The sequence below is a fragment of the Chrysemys picta genome, unplaced genomic scaffold, assembly GCF_011386835.1.
Source record: "Chrysemys picta bellii isolate R12L10 unplaced genomic scaffold, ASM1138683v2 scaf72, whole genome shotgun sequence".
Lineage (NCBI taxonomy): Eukaryota > Metazoa > Chordata > Testudines > Emydidae > Chrysemys > Chrysemys picta.
In genome coordinates, this window is record NW_027052779.1 from 18,839 (window position 1) to 38,999 (window position 20,161).

Genomic DNA, 20,161 nt, shown 5'->3' on the forward strand with positions numbered 1-20,161 from the left:
TCATACAACAGACTCAAAAGACAATAAACTTAACTCAATAAACTTCGTCCAGGATATTGCCATCTCTGTTACAGTTGTTAGGTGTTGATCTATGATTGATGAAATGATGACTTGTGGACATGCCTTTAATGGATCAATTATGTAAGTGTAGCTGCCATTAAAGGAATTCCACTGGTCAATCGGTCACAAGAAAGGAATGTTCAGCGCCCCTTTGTCATACACAAGCCTGGTCTATAAAGGGGGGATTTTCCGACAGGTAGTTGGAATGGTTCAGGCTGCAGTACCAGTTCCCCGCATCCGTGATGTATTTACACTCCTGTATCGAGCTGATTAATCTTTGACCAATAATCTCTGATTAGTAACCTGATTGATCCTGGGTATCTGACCTCTTGTTAATAGAATTGAATTTGTAGCCCTACCTATATACCCAGGGTGTTAGTGCCTGGGAGCAAATGGAGATAAATGTGTGCACCTCCCCTGGACAGCACCCTCTGCTGGTGGGGCTCCTAGCTAGGGAGCAATCCCATTGTTAAGGTTCTGGCTGAATTTCCATTACAAGCCTGATTTTGACCCCTTCTAAAACACACACAAAAGGTCTAATAAACAATTGTGTTAGTCCAGTTTTACGTCAGTGTGAGCCATTCCAATGTAAAACTGGGGTAACATTGGGGTGAATAAGGGCCAACAGGTCACATCTCCCTCAAAACTACCCCTGACCTGCAGAAGAGCTCTGTGCAGCGGGAAAGCTGGTCTCCTCCACCACCAGAAGTTGGTCCAATAAAATATATCACCTCACCCACCTTGCCTCTCAAAACTGGCATGTTGCATCTGGGCTTAAGGTAGAAATTTACAATAGAATTTTAAATGAATCTGACAAAGGGATCCTGAGTGACAACACACTAAAAAGGAGAGGGGTTCAGCAGGGGTAAACATTTCTTTTATTGGAGGAGGTGGGGTGTTTTTAGCACTTCGTAGCAAAAAAACAGAGAGTGCAATTCAAAACTGGGACGAAAGCTGTTCCAGTGGTTTGGCTGTGAGCCTTGGAGCCCGGTGACCTGAATTCAGCTGTGTACTCTGCATGCTCTTGGGCCAGTGACAAATTTTTCCAAGTTATTTAGGCACTGAAGAAGCAGATAGGTTCCTTGTGGGATATTCCCATTGGGTGTTAGGCACCTAACCTGCCAGGTGCTTTTGAAAATCCCCCCAGGCACCTGTCTGCGTTGTTGGGTGTCTACATACCCATTGCAAGTATGTCCTCAGCACCAAAGATCAGGTAAAGTCTAATTCCCAGCATTCCTAGCTTTGGAATTTATGCTGCTACGGTGGGTCACTGGCTTTGATGCCCTTAGTGCAGGGTGTCAAATGACTGCTGGGCACCCAGCCTTTGATTTTATTCAAATACTTAGCAGCCCTTGTTCCAACAGAGAGAGACCTCAAAATACCTCCTGAACACTAGGGAGGCTTGTCAATGGAGAAGGAAGGTTGTATTTCAAAAGCAAGGTACCGGATCTCCTTAACTCTGCCCCTCTGATAACAGATGCCAGTCTGTTATCTTCCCTTTGCATGAACAGCATCAAAAATGTGCACCACCAAATACTGACTTGTTTCACATTTACGTGTCCAGCAGTAAGTGTAATGATTGTCACCAGCCTTTGCTTTTTTTCTCTAACTGCTCTAATTTCCTGACCAGGGCCACAGTGGTTAGTAAATGGGGACATACGAGCTCACGGGGACCAGTGGCTGAGGTCTGGAGACTCTGCACAAGGTGCTGCATCAAACAGCTCAGATCAATGGGAGTTGCCTCTGCTCATGCTAGGCCTGACTTTGGACCTGTTTGCAGGGCTGGCTCTAGGCACCAGCGAAGGAAGCAGGTGCTTGGGGCGGCCATTGGGAAGGGGCAGCACATCCGCATCTTCAGCGGTAATTCAGTGGCAGATCCCTCAGTTCCTCTCTTCCTCTTTGACCTGCCGCCGAAGTGCTGCTGAAGGGGAAGAGAGGGAGCAAAAGGCCCACCACCAAATTGCCGCCGAAGAATGAAGCAGCGCGATTGAGCTGCCACCGAAGTGCCGCGATTGGCTTTACAGACGAGACTGATCAGACTTCTCTGGGCAAAGACTGAGGCTGTGCTAGTGATGAGTGGAATCCATACGAGCAGAACAAAGTGGCACGAGGCTCCTGTAAAGTACCAGCTGTGCGTGTGTGTAAGAGAGATCACAGTGCCTTCATGTGACTGCAGCCCACACACAGGATAAGGGGCCTGATACTGCTGCTCATTAAGGCCTGGGATTTGGAGCTGAAGGAGCTGAGTTTCTTGTCCTGTCTCCCCACAAGTACGTGTGAGCTATAGAGTAGCTGTGTCTGTTGACTGCAGGACACAGATTTGTTACACTATACTTAGGTAGCTCTATCACTGTGGGTCCTGTTACTGAACAGTTCACCCCGTGTGACTCTGGACTGTGTCAAAACTGTGTCACGAGTCCCCTCCTCACCTCTGGGAGCTCCAAGTTTATGTTACTGAGAAACTATTCGCCCAAACCAGGCCCTGATTGGACGTTCAGCCAGTTTCTAGCTGGATCACATGCTTCTGCCATTGGAATGAGGATTTTCTTCTCTCCCTCATCTCAGCATCCTGCCCAGCGGTGGGTGGGCAGCAAGGGGGGGTGAGTGGATCTGTCCGGGGCCTTACACGGCCCTCACCACAATAGTGTCTGAGCACCTCACAAGCCTCATTGGATTTTATACTCCCAGCAGCCCTGTGAGGTAGTCCAGTGCTGCCCCCAATCTACAGGCTGGGGACTGAGTCACCCAGAGATTGAGGGCCACACTCTGTGATGTTATTGACATAAACTGTGACCATATAGATTGTTGCAACCAGTTATATATTTTAAGCAAATATTGTACAAAGGTTGTCTTGTGGGGTGTCTATGAAGAGGTTATGATTTGCTGGTTGTAATTATGCTAGCTGTATGTTGGTATCATTTCTGTATGTGAAGTTTTGAAATTGGGCTGTGTACTTTTATCTCAAATGTATTTGATTCCAAGTAGCCTCAGTGAAGCATTTGGTCATCCTGTTGAGAAGGGACTATTCTCAGTAAGTGCCCAATCAAGAAACACTTAACTGACAATGAACTTTGGGAGATGCCAATCCACATCTGAGCTTTGCGGGGAATGTTCAAACTAACATGTAAACAATGGAGACCCTGATCTCAGCCAGGGTCGGTGCAGCACCTGGCATGACGGGGCCCTGATCTCAGCCAGGATCTGTGCAGCTCCTGGCACAACGGGGGCCCTGATCTCGGTCAGGGTCTGTGTAGCACCTGGCACGACGGGCCCCGAACTCGGTCACAGTCTGTACAGCACCTGGCACAATGGAGTCCCGATTTCAGTCAGGGTTCCTATGCACTATACTAAAAATAATAAATAATGATTAAAACCAAACAACTCCTGTTTTTTCCACACTGCCCCAGACTCATTCAGTGCACGGGTTGGAAATGCAAAGGGCAGAGTTAAGGTTGCATGGGCCACCATAAATGTGCCTTTTCCTAACTTTCGAGGGCTTGACACTGTGCCTTTGGTGCAGGATTTTCCGGGGCTAGCATTAACTAGGAGCTAAAATGTTTCTTCTTCTCTGCCACAGATTGAGCACCATGGCTCTCGATGGGTTCAAAGACGTTGTCTATCAAGGGAGCCTGACAGATGCGATTTCTAATGTGCAGGAGAGAACACTGGAGTCGTTTAACAGCCACACCCTCCACATCGCTATCACAGGGGGGTCCGGGAAGTCCTCCCTCATCAATGCCATGCGGGGCTATGTGCTGGTGATGAAGGCGCTGCTGAAACTGGGATGCTCGATACCGTGACAGATCTGATGGCTTATCAGGATGCCATCCTTCAAGGTGTCACCCTCTGGGACCTGCCAGGGGTGGGCACGTCCTATTTCCCTCTAGACACCTACTGTGAGCAGCTCAATTTGAGCTGATTGGAGATCTTCATCATCGTTGGCTCCCAGCGCTTCCACTCCGACCACGCCAGGCTGGTCCGTGAGATCCAGAGAATGGGCAAGAGGTTCTACTTTGTGCGCTCCAAAGCCGACATGGACCTGGACATTTCCAGGAGGCAGCGTCCCTCCAGCTACAACGAGGAGAGGATCCTGGAGCAGATCAGGAAGGATTGCAGGAGAGGCGTAGCTGCTGAAGGAGTGGGCCACCCACAGGCTTTTGTCATGTCCAGCTGGGAACCCAACCGCTACAATTTTCCCCTCCTGCGACAAACTTTGCAGATGGAGCTGCAGAGCCTGAAGAGACACGCCTTCCTGCTTAGCCTGCCTGCTGTCACCTCGCCCATCATCAACCAGAAGAAAGCCACCTCACTAGGGAGATTTGGAAAATAGCCCATGTCTTATGTCTTCTTGCTGCCGTTCCTGTCCCAGGCCTTTCTTTCTTGTGCACCTTCTTCATCTTCAGGAAATGCCCGTTCCGATACTACCGCAGATTTGGCGTGGACGACAGGTCCCTCTCTGCTCTCGCTCAGTGGGTTGGGAAGACCGTGGGGGAGCTGACAGCCATGATGATGTCCTTGGGAACGACCCTGTAGAAGGGTTCAGTTGGGGTCGTCCCTCTCCAGGGCGGTGGGCAACCACACCGCCTTGCTACGTCAGTCGGGTTATTTTAGGGGAACTAGCCTGGCCATGGGCTTTCACGCCGCGGCAACTGTAGAAACCAATTAACAACGCTATTCTGCAGACTCAGGCCTAGTTCAGAGCGGGGAAGTAGAGAGTCTATGGCTCAGGCCTTTATGCAGGGGCTGAGCAAACAAATGAGTTCAGGAGGCCCAGGCACTGGCTTCGAGGGACCTGAGGAGAGGGGGAGACTGTCACCCACACATTGGGTGGCAGGGGGAATGCAGGCCCACCCACTCCACTGCGTCCCAGCCCGGGGCCCTAACAGCGGCAGATGGCCTGCTGCTGTGTCAGTGGGGATCCTGGCCACAACACACTGACATCGACTCTGGGTGTGCCGCAGCCAGACTAGGGTCGGCTGCCCCCGGGCTACTTCCTACCTCCCCCTCTAGAGGTACCTGCGTCTGGATGGTGTCCTCCATGGAATCAAGCACCATGGGCTCCTCAGTGTACCCGGTGAGCGGTAGGCTTGGCAGCTCCTCTGGGTTGCTTCTCACTGGTAGGCTTAACAGCTTCCCCGGGGACTGGTTTGGCCAGTCGTCGGATCGGTCACAGGCTGCAGGAGTCTCCCCAGCGGGAGCTAGGCCACAGGCGTCTGGCTTCTCAGGCGGCCAGACCCCTTCTGAGCCCTGGGGTTGGGCTTTTATAATTCCTGTCCTGAGCTTTGACCTCTGGGGGGCGGGCACAGGCTCCACTGGCTCCACCCACTTTGGCATCCGGAGGGGCTTGTCCCTCTCCGGGGCAGCGGGGAACCACACCGCCTCGCTACCCACCCCCACTCAAGTCTGGCTCCCATTCATCAGGGCCAGACCCTTCCATGCCTCCCAAATGGGACAGAAAGTCTGCATTTGCGTGGTTCTTCCCAGCCCTATGGCAAACCGTAAAGGCATAGGGCTGTAGCACCAGGTACCAACGCTGTAGTCTCATATTATTATCCTTCATTCGGGCCAACCACTGGAGTGCAGCGTGATCGGTGACCAACGTGAACGAGACTCCGAGGACATAGTAACGCAAGGCATCGCAAGGCCACTTTACTGCAATGGCCTCCTTCTCCATCACCGCGTAGTTCTTCTCCTGGAAAAACAACTTCCGGCTAATGTACATGACTGGATATTCTTCCCCATCCACTTCTTGGCACAGGATGGCCTCAAGTCCTACCTCCGATGCGTCCGTCTGGAGGACGAACTCCTGGTCGAAATCGGGGCTATATGGGACCGGTTCATGGCAGAGGCTTTCTTTGAGTGTCTGAAATGCGTCATTGCACTCTCAGGTCCAAAGTGGGCTGACCAAGCCGGGGGATGTCCTTGGTCAAAAGCCTGGTCAAGGGGGCTGCGATCAATGTGAATAGGGGAATGAACCGCTGATAATAGCCAGCAAGTCCCAGGAACTGGTGCACCTGGCGCTTCGTGGTGGGCGGTGGGCAGGTTGTGATGGCCTGAACCTTCCCCACGAGGGGCTTCACTTGTCCTTTCCCGATGGTATACCCCAGATAGGTAGTCTCTTGCCAGCCAATGTGGCACTTCCTTGCATTGGCCGTTAACCCTGCCACCCGCCCAATGGCGGCAATAAACCAAATCATCAAGGTAGTCTCGATGGGGTTGGAGGAGGCGGTCCATCAGCCATTGAAACATTGCCGGGGCCCCATGGAGGCCAAAGGGCATCCAAGTAAACTGATACCGGCCCGTGGGGGTGGCAAACGTGGTCTTTTCCCAGGAGCAGGATCGAGGGGGATCTGCAAGTACACCCTGCTCAGATCAAGGGTGGTGATGAAGCGGGCCTCTCCTAACCGGCCCAGCAGTTCATCTACCTGGGGCATCAGATACGCATTGAACCTTGAGATGGCATTGATGCTTCAGAAATAAATGCAGAACCATTGCATGCCATTGGGCTTAGGTACAAGTACTACCGGGCTGCGCCATTTGCTCTGCAATGGTTCGATGACTCCCAGGTCCATCACGGCCTGTGCTTCTTCTTCAATGACCTGCCGCATGTGATGTGTAGAAAGAACAGTAAATATGGCAGGTGACCAGCTTACAAGAAGTGGAAGATTGGACAAATGACCAGGGAGGAGTATAAAAATATTGCTCAGGCATGCAAGAGTGAAATCAGGAAGGCCAAATCACACTTGGAGTTGCAGCTAGCAAGAGATGTTAAGAGTAACAAAAAGGGTTTCTTCAGGTATGTTAGCAACAAGAAGAAAGTCAAGGAAAGTGTGGGCCCCTTACTGAATGAGGGAGGCAACCTAGTGACAGAGGATGTGGAAAAAGCTAATGTACTCAATGATTTTTTTGCCTCTGTCTTCATGAACAAGGTCAGCTCCCAGACTGCTGCACTGGGCAGCACAGCATGGGGAGAAGGTGACCAGCCCTCTGTGGAGAAAGAAGTGGTTCGGGACTATTTAGAAAAACTGGATGAGCACAAATCCATGGGGCCAGATGCACTGCATCTGAGGGTGCTAAAGGAGTTGGTGGATGTGATTGTAGAGCCATTGGCCATTATCTTTGAAAACTCATGGCAATCGGGGGAGGTCCCGGATGATTGGAAAAAGGCTATGTAGTGCCCATCTTTAAAAAAGGGAAGAAGGAGGATCCAGGGAACTACAGGCCAGTCAGCGTCACCTCAGTCCCTGGAAAAATCATGGAGCAGGTCCTCAAGGAATCAATTCTGAAGCACTTAGAGGAGAGAAAAGTGATCAGGAATAGTCAGCATGGATTCACCAAGGGTAAGTCATGCCTGACTAACCTAATTGCCTTCTATGAGGAGATAACTGGGTCTGTGGATGAGGGGAAAGCAGTGGATGTGTTATTCCTTGACTTTAGCAAAGCTTTTGATACAGTCTCCCACAGTATTCTTGCCAGCAAGTTAAAAAAGTACGGGCTGGATGAATGGACTATAAGGTGGATAGACAGCTGGCTAGAACGTTGGGCTCAACGGGTAGTGATCAACTGCTCCATGTCTAGTTGGCAGCCGGTTTCAAGTGGAGTGCCCCAGGAGTCGGTCCTGGGGCTGGTTTTGTTCAATATCTTCATTAATGATCTGGAGGATGGCGTGGACTGCACTCTCAGCAAGTTTGCAGATGACACTAAACTGGGAGGAGTGGTAGATATGCTGGAGGGTAGGGACAGGATACAGAGGGACCTAGACAAATTAGAGGATTGGGCCAAAAGAAACCTGATGAGGTTCAACAAGGACAAGTGCAGAGTCCTGCACTGAGGACGGAAGAATCCCATGCATTGTTACAGACTAGGGACCAAATGGCTAGGAAGCAGTTCTGCAAAAAAGGACCTAGGGGTTACAGTGGACGAGAAGCTGGATATAAGTCAACAGTGTGCCCTTGTTGCCAAGAAGGCTAACGGCATTTTGGGCTGTATAAGTAGGGGCATTGCCAGCAGATTGAGGGACGTGATCGTTCCCTTCTATTCGACATTGGTGAGGCCTCATCTGGAGTACTGTGTCCAGTTTTGAGCCCCACACTACAAGAAGGATGTGGAAAAATTGGAAAGAGTCCAGTGGAGGGCAACAAAAATGATTAGGGGGCTGGAGCACATGACTTATGAGAAGAGGCTGAGGGAACTGGGATTGTTTAGTCTGCAGAAGAGAAGAATGAGGGGGGATTTGATACCTGCTTTCAACTACCTGAAAATGGGTTCCAAAGAGGATGGATCTAGACTGTTCTCAGTGGTACCTGATGACAGAACAAGGAGTAATGGTCTCAAAGTGCAGTTGGGGAGGTTTAGGTTGTATATTAGGAAACACTTTTTCACTAGGAGGGTGGTGAAGTACTGGAATGGGTTGCCTAGGGAGGTGGTGGAATCTCCTTCATTAGAGATTTTTAAGGTCAGGCTTGACAAAGCCCTGGCTGGGATGATTTATTTGGGAATTGGTCCTGCTTTGAGCAGGGGGTTGGACTAGATGAACTCCTGAGGTCCCTTCCAGCCCTGATAATCTATGATTCTATGATTCTAAGGGCCTGGTCGCGCCCCGGATCACCACCCCAGACTCCGTCTGAATAGTATGATGGATGAGGGTTGCGTATCCTGGTTGGGCTGTGAAAGTTCACGGGAACGTTTGTAGGAGACACTGGGTCTGCTTAAGTTGCTCCTCAGTCAGTGTCTCCCCAAGCTGGGGTCCTGCGGGGTCCGCCGGACATGTTACGGCTTGGGTTCCAGTGGGTAAGGGTTAATAAAGAATCCCCCTCACTCCCGCCAGGGTTTGAGGAGGTTGACGTGGTACCGTTGAGTTTTCTTGCACTGGCCGGGCTGGTTGATCTCAGACGTGACAGGCCCAACCTTTCAGACTACCTCATAAGGCCCTTGCCAGCAGGCCAGTAGCTTTGACTCACTTGAGGGTAGGAGGAGTAAAACCCGATCACCAGGTTGGAAGTCGCGGGTCCGTGAGTCCCGGTTGTAGGTCTGGGCTTGAGCTTCTTGGGTGGCCTTCAAATTTTCCCAAGCCAGGGCCCCAGCCTGAGTAAGTTGTTCCAGGAGCTGGAGTACATATTTCAAGAGGCCCTGGGTAGGCGACGGGGCTTGCTCCCATGTCTCCCTCATTAGGTCCAACAGCCCTCGTGAGCGGCGACCATATAACAGCTCGAAAGGGGAAAACTTTGTAGAGGACTGGGGCACCTCCCGAACCTCCAGGAGCAGAGGTGGGAGTAGCTGGTCCCATCGGCAGAGGTCTTCTGGGGAAAACTTGCGTAACATGTCCTTTAGGGGCTGGTTAAACCGTTCGACCAAACCGTCGGTTTGTGGATGGTAGACCGAGGTGCGCAGTTCCTTGATCCCCAGAAGCTCACACACCTGTCACAACAGCCGGGAAGTAAAGTTGGTGCCCTGGTCTGTGAGAAGGGCAGGCCTACACGAGCGAAGACCTTCATGAGCTCACTCACGATGGTGCGGGCCGTGATGCTCCGGAGGGGTACTGCCTCTGGGAAATGGGTAGCATAATCCACCATGACCAATACATACTGAAACCCGGTGATGCTTTCTAGGAGGGGGCCCACCAGGTCCATGGCCACATGCTCAAAGGGGGTTTCGACAAAGGGCATGGGAACCAGGGATGCCTTGGGGTTCTGCGGAGGAACAGCCAACTGGCATTCCAGACAAGACTTATAGTAGTTCCTCACATCCTGGTATAAACAGGCCAGAAGAAGAGCATCAATATTTGGGACAGAGCCTTCTCGTGGCCCAAGTGTCCGGCTGCCAGGATGTCATTGTCTAGTTTCATGATGGCGCGCTGGTGGCATCGGGGCAAGAGTAGTTGGGTCTGGGAATCCCCTGTGCGTGGATCCCGCTCGACCCGATAGAGGCCGCAGTTCAAAGTGTGGCCACTGTGTCGCCCGATGTGGATCAATGATGGTGCTGGGCCAAGGAGAGCTGCACTGGCAGCTGTGGGGAGTCTCAATCCCTCCACTTGCCCTGGGCGGTAGGCCTGAGCAGCCCTCGCCCAGCATCCCTGAACCCTGCCCCCCAGATCTCCTGCCCCCCAGATATCCTGCCCAGCGCACACCGCTTCCTCACAGCTTCCCGCACGGCTTTTACTGTCAGAGCCCTGTGTGGATACAAAATTTCTATTCGCATCCACCCCGGTATCACAAAAATGGTCCAAGATATACAGTGGATCCCTATGGCTTTGCAGGGCTCTAGTTCTGGGTGCACGTTCCCAGCTGTGTATGGCAGTGATACTGAGGGCTCTTTCCACTGCCGAGCGCGACTGTGGATACCAGTGAGATCCCCATATCTGAAGCCAGAGAGATGCCCAAGAAGCTGCAGGCAGTGGCGTGTGTTTAATGCACCTTTATTAAACCAGCGCGGTGACAGTCAATCCAAAGGCAACAAATACCGAGATTGGGGAATGAAGATAAATGCGGATACACGCTGACTGGCAGGGGTGGAATCTAATGGTGTTATTACGTTAAACATGATCTGTGGCAGGGAGTGAATGAGTCAATAAAGTGTCACATGATGGCAAGACGCTGTGATTAGAATGGATACTGACTGTCAGCCTGTTGATACAGCGATGGCACATGGTACTCGGCCAATCATTGTGAGTTGTTTGTATTACGGTAGCAAATAGAAACTAGGGCCCCATTGTGCCAGGCGCTGTACGAAGATATAACACAAAGTCAGACCCTCCCAGAAGAGTTTTCAATCTAAGTGTAAGACTATTGGCAATAGGTTGATTCAACAAACAGGCCAAGAAAAAGTGCAAGGAAACAAACAGATGATACTGGTCAGCGTGAAACACCCCACACAGCAAACCACTGCCCCAGCATTGCAGCTAAATGCCACTGGTCAGATTCACAGGGCAGGATTTTAATGAGGCTCTTAGGCCTTGTCTTCAAAGGCCAGGTGTACTGGGTCCGCTGCTCTAACCCCCTACCCCAGGGACGCTCTTGTGCCGGTAGAACAGTGACATTCTCCGGCTCAGCTTAACCCCCTCCCAAGTGACATCAACGAAACTGAAAGAAAGCCACTGTTCTGCCGGAGTGAGAGCGTCCACACACGAGGTTACACCAGGATCATTCTATCGGTTTCAATTCACACCTTAGGTGATACCGAAAAACTTTCCCATGAGGACAAGGCCTTTAGCTTCTAACCTGCAATGGAGCTACAGCCGACTGACCCCAGCTGGGATCTGGCCCCATTGACTCCAATGGAGCAACAGCTGATTTGCCCCAGTGCGGGGATCCAGTAGATTCATGTTTGTAAGGTGCTCAGATACCGAAGGGATGGAGGAGCCCAGCGGGACCTACGTTGATAGAACCAGATTCATAGATTCATAGATTCCAGGACTGGAAGGGACCTCGAGAGGTCATCGAGTCCAGTCCCCTGCCCTCATGGCAGACCAAATACTGTCTAGATCATCCCTGATAGACATTTATCTAAACTACTCTTAAATATCTCCAGAGATGGAGATTCCACAACCTCCCTAGGCAATTTATTCCAGTGTTTAACCACCCTAACAGTTAGGAACTTTTTCCTAATGTCCAACCTAGACCTCCCTTGCTGCAGTTTAAGCCCATTGCTTCTTGTTCTATCCTTAGAGGCTAAGGTGAACAAGTTTTCTCCCTCCTCCTTATGACACCCTTTTAGATACCTGAAAACTGCTATCATGTCCCCTCTCCCTCACCCAGCTCCAGTGGCTGGGGAAGGGAAGGGGTTGGAGCTGCAGCCTGGCCATGGAAGAGCTGGGTGGGCAGCTGTGGGGAACCGCTGCAAACCCTCCACCTGCCCTGGGCGGGGGACCTGAGCAGCCCCAGGTCATCTTCCCCCTCACCCAGCCAGGCCAGCGTGGAGCCCAGCCTGGGAGCCCAGCCCACCCTACACTCCACGCTGTCTCCCCACAGCTGTCCATGCAGCTCTCCCTGGCCCAGCTCTGGTGGGGGTGGAGGGTGCCTCGAAGCCTCAGCCTGCCTTGATGTAAAACCCTGTAAAGCCCCTGATATCTGCGGATATCCACAGATAATTTTTGCGGAGTGCACATCGGATATGGAGTCACATTTTTGTATTGCCACAGAGCTCTATCCATAACAAACAAACTGCCAGACACCACACTGACTTCATCATCCGGGCAGATTTCAGATGCAGCTCCAGTTAGAGTCCTCGGCTGGAATAAGGGGTCCAGTTCTGGTGTTTGCACCTTCCAAAGGGGTGTTGAAAAAGCTACAAGGATGGTTCAGGGTTTGGAAAACCTGTCTGACCCTGAAAGCATGATTGGTTTGGTTTATCCAAGAGAAGGCTAAGAGGTGCCTTGATCACAGTCTGTAAGAAACTCCGTGGGGAGATTGGTGTTATTAGAGGAGGGGTGGGCCAACTTTTTGGCCTGAGGGCCACACTGGGGAATAGGAATTGTATGGCAGGCCATGAATGCTCACAAAATTGGGGTCCTGAAGGGGGTGAGAGCTCTGGTTGGGGTGCGGGCTCTGGGGTGGAGCTGGGGATGAGGAGTTTGGGGTGTAGGAGAGAGCTCTGGGCTTGGAACAAAGGATTTGGAGGCCGAGAGGGGGATCAGGGCTGGGTAGGGGTGCGGGAAGGGGTTCAGGTTCTGGCTGGGAGTGTGGGCTCTGAAGTGGGGCTACGGATGAGAGGTTTGGGATGCAGGAGGATGCTCTGGGCTGGGATCGAGGGGTTTGGAGAGTGGGAGAGGGATCAGGGCTTGGGCAGGGGGTTGGGGCTTTGGGAGAGGCTCAGGGGTGCAGGCTCCAAGTGGCACTTGCCTCAAGCGATTCCCGGAAGCAGTGGCATGTCCCTTCTCTGGTTCCTAAGCATTGTGCAGCCCCCGACCCTGCTCTCCAGCAGGAGCTCGCGGGCTGGCTTAAAACTGCTCTCGGGCCGGATGCGGCCTGCGGGCCATAGTTTGCCCACCCCTGTATTAGAGGAATCTTTGATGGGGTTAGAAAAAGATAGAACCAGATCCAGGGGTTGGAAGCTGAAGCTAGACAAATTCAGACTAAAAATAATTCCCCGCCTCTCCCATCTGCATTTGCCCTCTAGCAGCCCAGGGACATGGTGTGTCAGGAACGTTGTTCCCCTTACAAGGGGAGTGTAACGGAGGGTCCGGGCTTGGGAGAGAAATGCCTGGGTCTGCCCCAATCCAGGATTTTGTGGCTGAGGGTGGGGGTGGGGGAAGCAGCACCGAGAAGGGAGCAGGGGTTCATGGAGCTGCCTGTTTGCACCCCATGCATGGACAGGCTGCAGGTTTGGAATGCTGGAGGTGCTGTGGAAATATGAGTACAGTCCTGCCATGGTGGGGGATCTCTCTTTGGTTACGGGTCTCCTATGGGGTGTGTGCGGTCTTGCTAGAATTACAGTCTTCACATGGTGGGGATTCTCTAGTGCTAGAGATGGGGGGAGGGATAGCTCAGTGGTTTGAGCATCGGCCTGCTAACCCCAGGGTTGTGAGTTCAATCCTTGAGGGAACCATTTAGGGATCTGGGGCAAAAAATCTGTCAGGGATGATTTAGTTGGGGAGTGGTCCTGCTTTGAGCAGGGGGTTAGACTAGGTGATCTCCTGAGGTCCCTTCCAGCCATGATATTCTAGGAGTCAGGACTCCTGGGTTCTAGCCCCAGCTCTGGGAGAGGAGTGGGGCCTAATAGGTTAGAGCAGGGGGTGGAACAGAGCTGGGAGACAGGACTCCTTGGTTCTTATCCTGGCTGGGGGAGGGGATTGTGCTGAGCAGTGATGGCACTGCCTGAATGGGCCACAAACACTTCATCCCCTTTTCTCTTGGGTAGAGGGGTGGCACATCTCTCCCTATTTGCATTGAGTGGTGGGGTGCAGCTCTGCTTTCTACTCACCCTGCAGTGGGGAGGAACACAGCACCCGAGCTCTGGGAGCACTGTGCCTGTAGCTCAGACAGATGTTAGAAGCTTGTTGCACAGCTGGATTCCCACTCACTAAATTTTTCAGTGTTGCCTGATTCTTTTAATGGTTAAGAACACTTGTATTGGTTGCCAACTGAAGTGATTAATGAGCTGAGGGGAAGAGGGTTCTTGTCCCAGAATCAGGCTACACAGAACTAAACCAACGAGTTCAATATCTCGTACGGAACCCCGGGGTGAATGACGAGGACACATACAATGAAGGCAAAGCAAAGCCTCGATGATTTTTATTAAAATCAGTGATAAAACCAGAAATGCGCCAACCCACATAAACAGGTAGGAATAATACAGTACTGGTGTAAGCAGAGTCAGGATGAGCTCTGCCCTGACATCTGATGGTGAATTGTGCCACGTTGTGCAAAAGAACTTCAGGGGCTGATCTTGTTTCCTTAGGGACACCCAGCCCACCTAGCATGAGCCCACAGCAGCCCAAATGGTCACTTTGGCTGCTGTGGGATCCTCAGTTTCTCTGTTATTGGGGCAGAAAGAATAAAGTGTTGTTGCCCTGATTATGTGAATCAAGGCAGTGGAACTGTTTTATGACAGAGGGACTCACCATCAACTAAGCAGCACTTGCTAGACAAGGGACATGGGAGAAGCAGAGCAGCTTGTGGTGAAGGCTGTAGCAGAACTTTCTGGAGAGGTGGGGCAGTCAGCCTTGGGCCATGTAAGGGGCTCCTTAACACACACCCATTTCCCTCCAGGAACTGACAAGGGACAGAAACTTTTAGGTTGTTGGACTTTTGGGACTTTGGGTGATTCTTGGTTGCTGGACTCAAGAACTAAAGGGAAAGGACATGGCCTAATTTGCTGGGGTGGGTCTTTGCTCATGGTTTGGTCTATGAACCCTAGGTGTGATGTTTTCCCAATTTAATGCTGATGTCATTTACCCTCATGTTATTAAAGATGTTCTGCTATACGAAGACTCTGTGCTTGCGAGAGGGGAAGTATTGCTTCTTTGAGGTGCCCAGGCCACGGGGTGGGAGCTCAAGACGGTTTTGCATTGCATTGTTGGGAGGGGACCCCTATGTACTGAATCTGGCCCTTGCTGCTATCAACTTGGCCTGGGAGAAGGGTTACACTGGGGATATCTATAGTATCATTCTTAGCATATGCTCTTAGACTTGCCTACTCACACCCTCCCTGGAGGTACTGCCTCTGATCTCCAGTCTCTGATCCTGGCCTGACTCTGACCCTGACCCTGACATCCCGGTGACTCCTATCCCTGGTGGGCAAACCTCAGCCCAACTGTGACCGCTGGGCTCGACCGCCTATGCCCAGGGCCAGATTAAGGCAGGGCTTTAGGGGCTGCAGCCCTGGGCCCTGGCTCAGGGGGCCCCCGAAAAAATAAATCACACACAGGGATCTCCGGGGCGCTCAGACTGCCTGCCCTGGCCCCATGCTGCTCCCAGAAGAAACTCACTGCTGGCACCTCTCTGCGGCCCCTGGAGGGGTGGAGGGATGCAGATCTGCATGCTGCCCCCATCCCCAGCATCATCCCTGCAGCTCCCATTGGCAGCACTTGCAGGCGCAGGCAGCACATGGAGACATGCTGTCCCCTCCCCACGGGAGCAAGCAGAGACGTGCCATCAGCCAGCCACTTCTGGAAGCACATCCCGGCCAGAGCCCACACCTCGCACCCCCTCCTGCACCCCAACTCCTTGCCCCTGGTCAGAACCCCCTCCTGCACCCAAACTCCCTCCCAGATCCTGCACCCCCTCCTTTACCCCAAACCCCTGCCCCAGGTCAGAACCCCCTCCTGCACCCAAACTCCCTCCCATACCCCTCACCCCCTCCTGCACCCCAATCCCCTGCCACAGCTGCCTTCTGCACCAAACTCTCCCTGCTCCCCACTCACAGTTTGTTGTCCAAGGCTGGCAAAGTCCACCTCATTCACCTTGTCTCTCAAAACTGGTATTTTGCATCTGGGCTTGAGGTAGAAATTTACAATAGATTTTTAAATGAATCTGACAAAGGGATCCTGAGTGAGAACACACTCAAAAAGAGAAGGGTTCAGCAGAGGTAAAAACTTCTGTTGTTGGAGGGGGTGGGGTGTTTTTAGCACTTCGTAGCAAAAAAAATACAGAGCACGTCAAAACTGGGAAGAAACCTGTTCCAATGGTTTGGCTATGAATATTGACTATCTACATGTATTTCAAATGTGTTTGCTCCTGGGGTAACACCCACCATGTACATTATATCCAGTCTGGCCAGCACATTATGAATGGACTATTTGAGTTGATGGCCCATTGAGGAATACTTAGCTCACACAATAGACCAAAGAAGAAGCTTATTCCCACCTGATGGTCCTTCCTGAGGCCATTGTAGCGAGAATATGGGTAATGTCTTCTTGCTATGACTCATCAAAGCATGCAAGGACAGATGACTTGCTCATGTTACCCAGGACTCCATCTTGTGCCTGTACTTTTCCACAAACTGTACTGGATACTTTGGGACAATGAAGTTCCCTCCACATGAGAGAAGATACAAACAAACAAACAAAAAAACTTGGAAGCAACTCCATTTTGCCTCTTTCCTGCTCTGTTCTCTGGACTAGGGACTTGCACTAACAGGAGCATTCAAACCCAGGAACTGAGGACTTTCCAATATTTTAGAAGTTACCAGACATTTTAGAAGCCGGCAGTTTATTCCATCTCTGCTTCAAACCTGATACAAGAACTCTTCGATGATAGTACGTGTTTGATTTCTTTGACCATTGTAACTCTTTCTTTTGTCTTATAAATAAACCTTTCGATATGAGATACTAAAGGATTGGCAGCAGACTGATTATTGGGTAAGATCTGAGTTATATACGGGCCTGCCTGTGTGGCTGATCTCTTGGGATTAGAAGAACCCTTTGTTTGATGAAATTGGCTTTAAATAACCATTCATCATTCGGTTTAGTGTCTGGGTGGTGAAACAAGAGCAGGGATACCTAAGGAGGCTGCATTTCTGACTTCTTTTTAACCAGTGTGCTGAGACAGAAGTTTATTTTTGTTCCTGGCTTGGTAAATCTTATGGAAAAATAACCACCAGTTTGGGATGCGTCTGCCCCATTTCTCAGCAGTTTGTCCTGAATCTGGTGTTCTCAGCAGTGACCCACTGAGCCATGGTGACAGACTCATTGCTAGATTGCAAAGGGTGTGTTCATGGGCAATTCACCTCTTTAATGCTGGTGTTTTATGATAATTATTGATCCTCGTCTGGTGTATCTGAAGACAGAGTGATCAGCCACTACCTTGTTATATTTCTGGACCCAGCAGAGAAGGAGATAGACCCAGACTCAGAAGGGGCTGATAGAAACGCAGCTGTCTGCTGTGCTCCCTTTGCTGTTCTAGGGGCAAAACTGAAGCTCACAGGAAAGTGATGCTTTGCAGGCACTGAGGGCAGTGCTCAAACATTTAAAGGGACAGAGCATCACATTCCTTCATCCTACTATAAAAAGCTTTCCAAGCACATATACATTACCGTTACATGGCTAACAATAAACACTATATAACCTAAGCATTGCGGTTCGACTACCGTGGACTCCTGCATTCAAAGGGATTATTCTGCCGTGGCACAGCAACGCAATAACTCAATGATTTATAAGTTCAGGCACACAACTGATTTTCATGCCCCATTGTGATAACATGGGGATGGTGGTGCGGCAGTGTCCTGCAGAAAGTCCTACAGGAACATCCCCGGAGTCCGGGACTCATTGTCATTATGTCATTATGTCATTTCCATAAAACACCATTGAATAGTTTTACTATGAACAAAACAAGTCCCATGCACTTTACAAGCTCCCCAGGTACCCATTTCGGTCCTCAACCGGAGTTTAAGCCCACAGTAAGTCTCCGACTTAAAAAGAATGATGCTGATTCTCAGGTCATCAATCAATTTCCACAGTTTGGGATTTGGCTACACATGAGGCAATATCAGGATGTTGCCAGATTAGGCAGAATTTTACCGTAGTAGTTAAGCTGTCCTAAGAATGAACCAAACTACAACACTTTATCTGGCTGTGGCACTTCAAGAGCTGCCTTCTCGTTCTCTAGTGGTTTCCTTAAGCCTGTGGCATCACTTACATCTCCAGGATTTTAAAATGAAGGTCTGAAAAACTCACATTTATCATGACCTACTCTCAGTCCATGGTCTTCCAAATGTTGTAAGATGGCGTCCAAATTTTGAATTTGATACTCTTGAGCCTTTCCTATAACAAGGATGTCGTCCAACTCACATTGAACATCATCCAGTCTCTTCAGAATCTCATCCACGGCTTTCAGGGACAGGGCAGGTGCCCAGGTGATACTGACACCTGTGGTAACAAAATAAGCCTTTTGCACGTTGATTATGAGGAGATGCTGGATCAATTCCCATTTGTAGATCTGCATTGAGCAAATTCAATTTAGTGACGTGCTGTCCACCACTAAGAGTAGCAAACAAATCTTCAATACGAGGTAATGGGTGCGGGTCTGCACATAAACCTGGATTCCGCATCCCTTTGAAATCTCCACATTCAGACTAAGCTTCCTTCTCAATTACTGGTACGACGGGTGTAGCCCATTCACTGTCCAAATCAGCAGTTCCAGGCACCATTGGAAGCAGCACCTCACACAGCAGTCCACATACCTTTGGGACCATGTGACGTTATTGGCATGAAGTATGACCATATACAGGGCCGTCCTTACCCATGTGCAGAGTATGCAGCAGTGTAGGGCACCAGGAAATTTGGGGCATCAAATTTCCTGGTGCCCTACGCAGCTGAATACTACTCCAGCCCCTGCTCCACCTCTTCCCCATGGCCTCTGCCCCTGCTCCATTCCAGCCCCATCTCTTCCTGCCCCTGCTCCTCCCCTGCCTCACCTCCATTCCCTTGAGGACTGCAGCAGGGGTTGGGTCTTTGAAAAGGTTCTGATTTGCTGGTTATGGTTATGCTGTCTGTATGCAGGTATCATTTTTGTATTTAAAGTTATGAGTATTGGCTCTATACTGTCTGTATTTATGCTACACTTCTAGGTGACACCCCAGACAGTTTGGCATGAGCACTGCCTAGCCTGCTTGATGACCCAGTAAGGACCATCAGCTATACAGTCGACCCATTGAGAGAAGGCAGATACACCTTAAGACTCAGCAAGGCATGTGGGGACATGCGTATGGAGAGAACTCGAAGGCTTTCGAGCCATGTGCTGGGCAGCTTGTGTTTGAAACAAAGGAAGCACAGGCTGCATGGCAGAGAATATAAAAGGCCCTGGAAATCCCTCCATTGTGTCTTCAATCCTGCTTCTTATCTCTGGAGGAACTTTGCTACAAACTGAAGCTCTGAAGAAAGGACTGAATGACCCATCCAAGCTGTGGATGTACTCCAGAGACTTGATTTGAACCTGCAGTTTATTCCATCACTACTACGAGCCTGAACCAAGAATTTTGCCATTACTGTATATAATTGATTCCATTTAACCAATTTTAACTTTCATCTATATTTCTTTCTTTTTAAGAATAAACCTTTAGATTTTAGATTCTAAAGGATTGGCAGCAATGTGATTTGTGGGTAAGATCTGACTTGTATATTGACCTGGGTCTGGTGTTTGGTCCTTTGGGATCAGGAGAACCTTTTTTCTTTTACTGGGGCATTGTTTTTCATAACCATTCATCCCCATAAGGAGCAGTGCTGGTGGTGATAGTGGGAAACTAGAGTGTCTAAAAGAATTGCTTGTATGACTTCTGGTTAGCCAGTGGGGTAAAACTGAAGTGCTCTCTGTTTGGCTGGTTTGGTGTGCAAAGAACCCCCAGCCTTGGGCTGTAACTGCCCTGTTCTAAGCAATTTGTCCTGATTTGATACCCTCAGTAGTATCCTGCCAAAGGCCGCTTTGTTACAGCCAGTCACTGTCAGAAAGTATGAAACTTTTTGTCTGAATGGTGTCACAGGTGACAAATTGCTCAGAACATTCAAGGCCCAGCACCCGTGATTCATGGTTCTCACCCACATTGCCAACAAAAGGGGCCATTTCACTGCTCTGCTGTCGGACTTCACACCTCCTGGGCCTCTCTTCCCAGGGAAAATCTTTCTTTTCATTTTTGTTTACAGGGCTCTGTCAGTGGTGGATCATGTCCTACT

The 20,161-nt window shown here is 50.5% G+C and overlaps 1 pseudogene; it reads left to right on the plus strand.

The window, feature by feature from the left end:
* The first annotated feature begins 3,614 nt into the window (after positions 1 to 3,614).
* LOC112061197 (interferon-inducible GTPase 5-like) lies at positions 3,615 to 4,593 on the plus strand (annotated as a pseudogene).
* Positions 4,594 to 20,161: the final 15,568 nt, after the last annotated feature.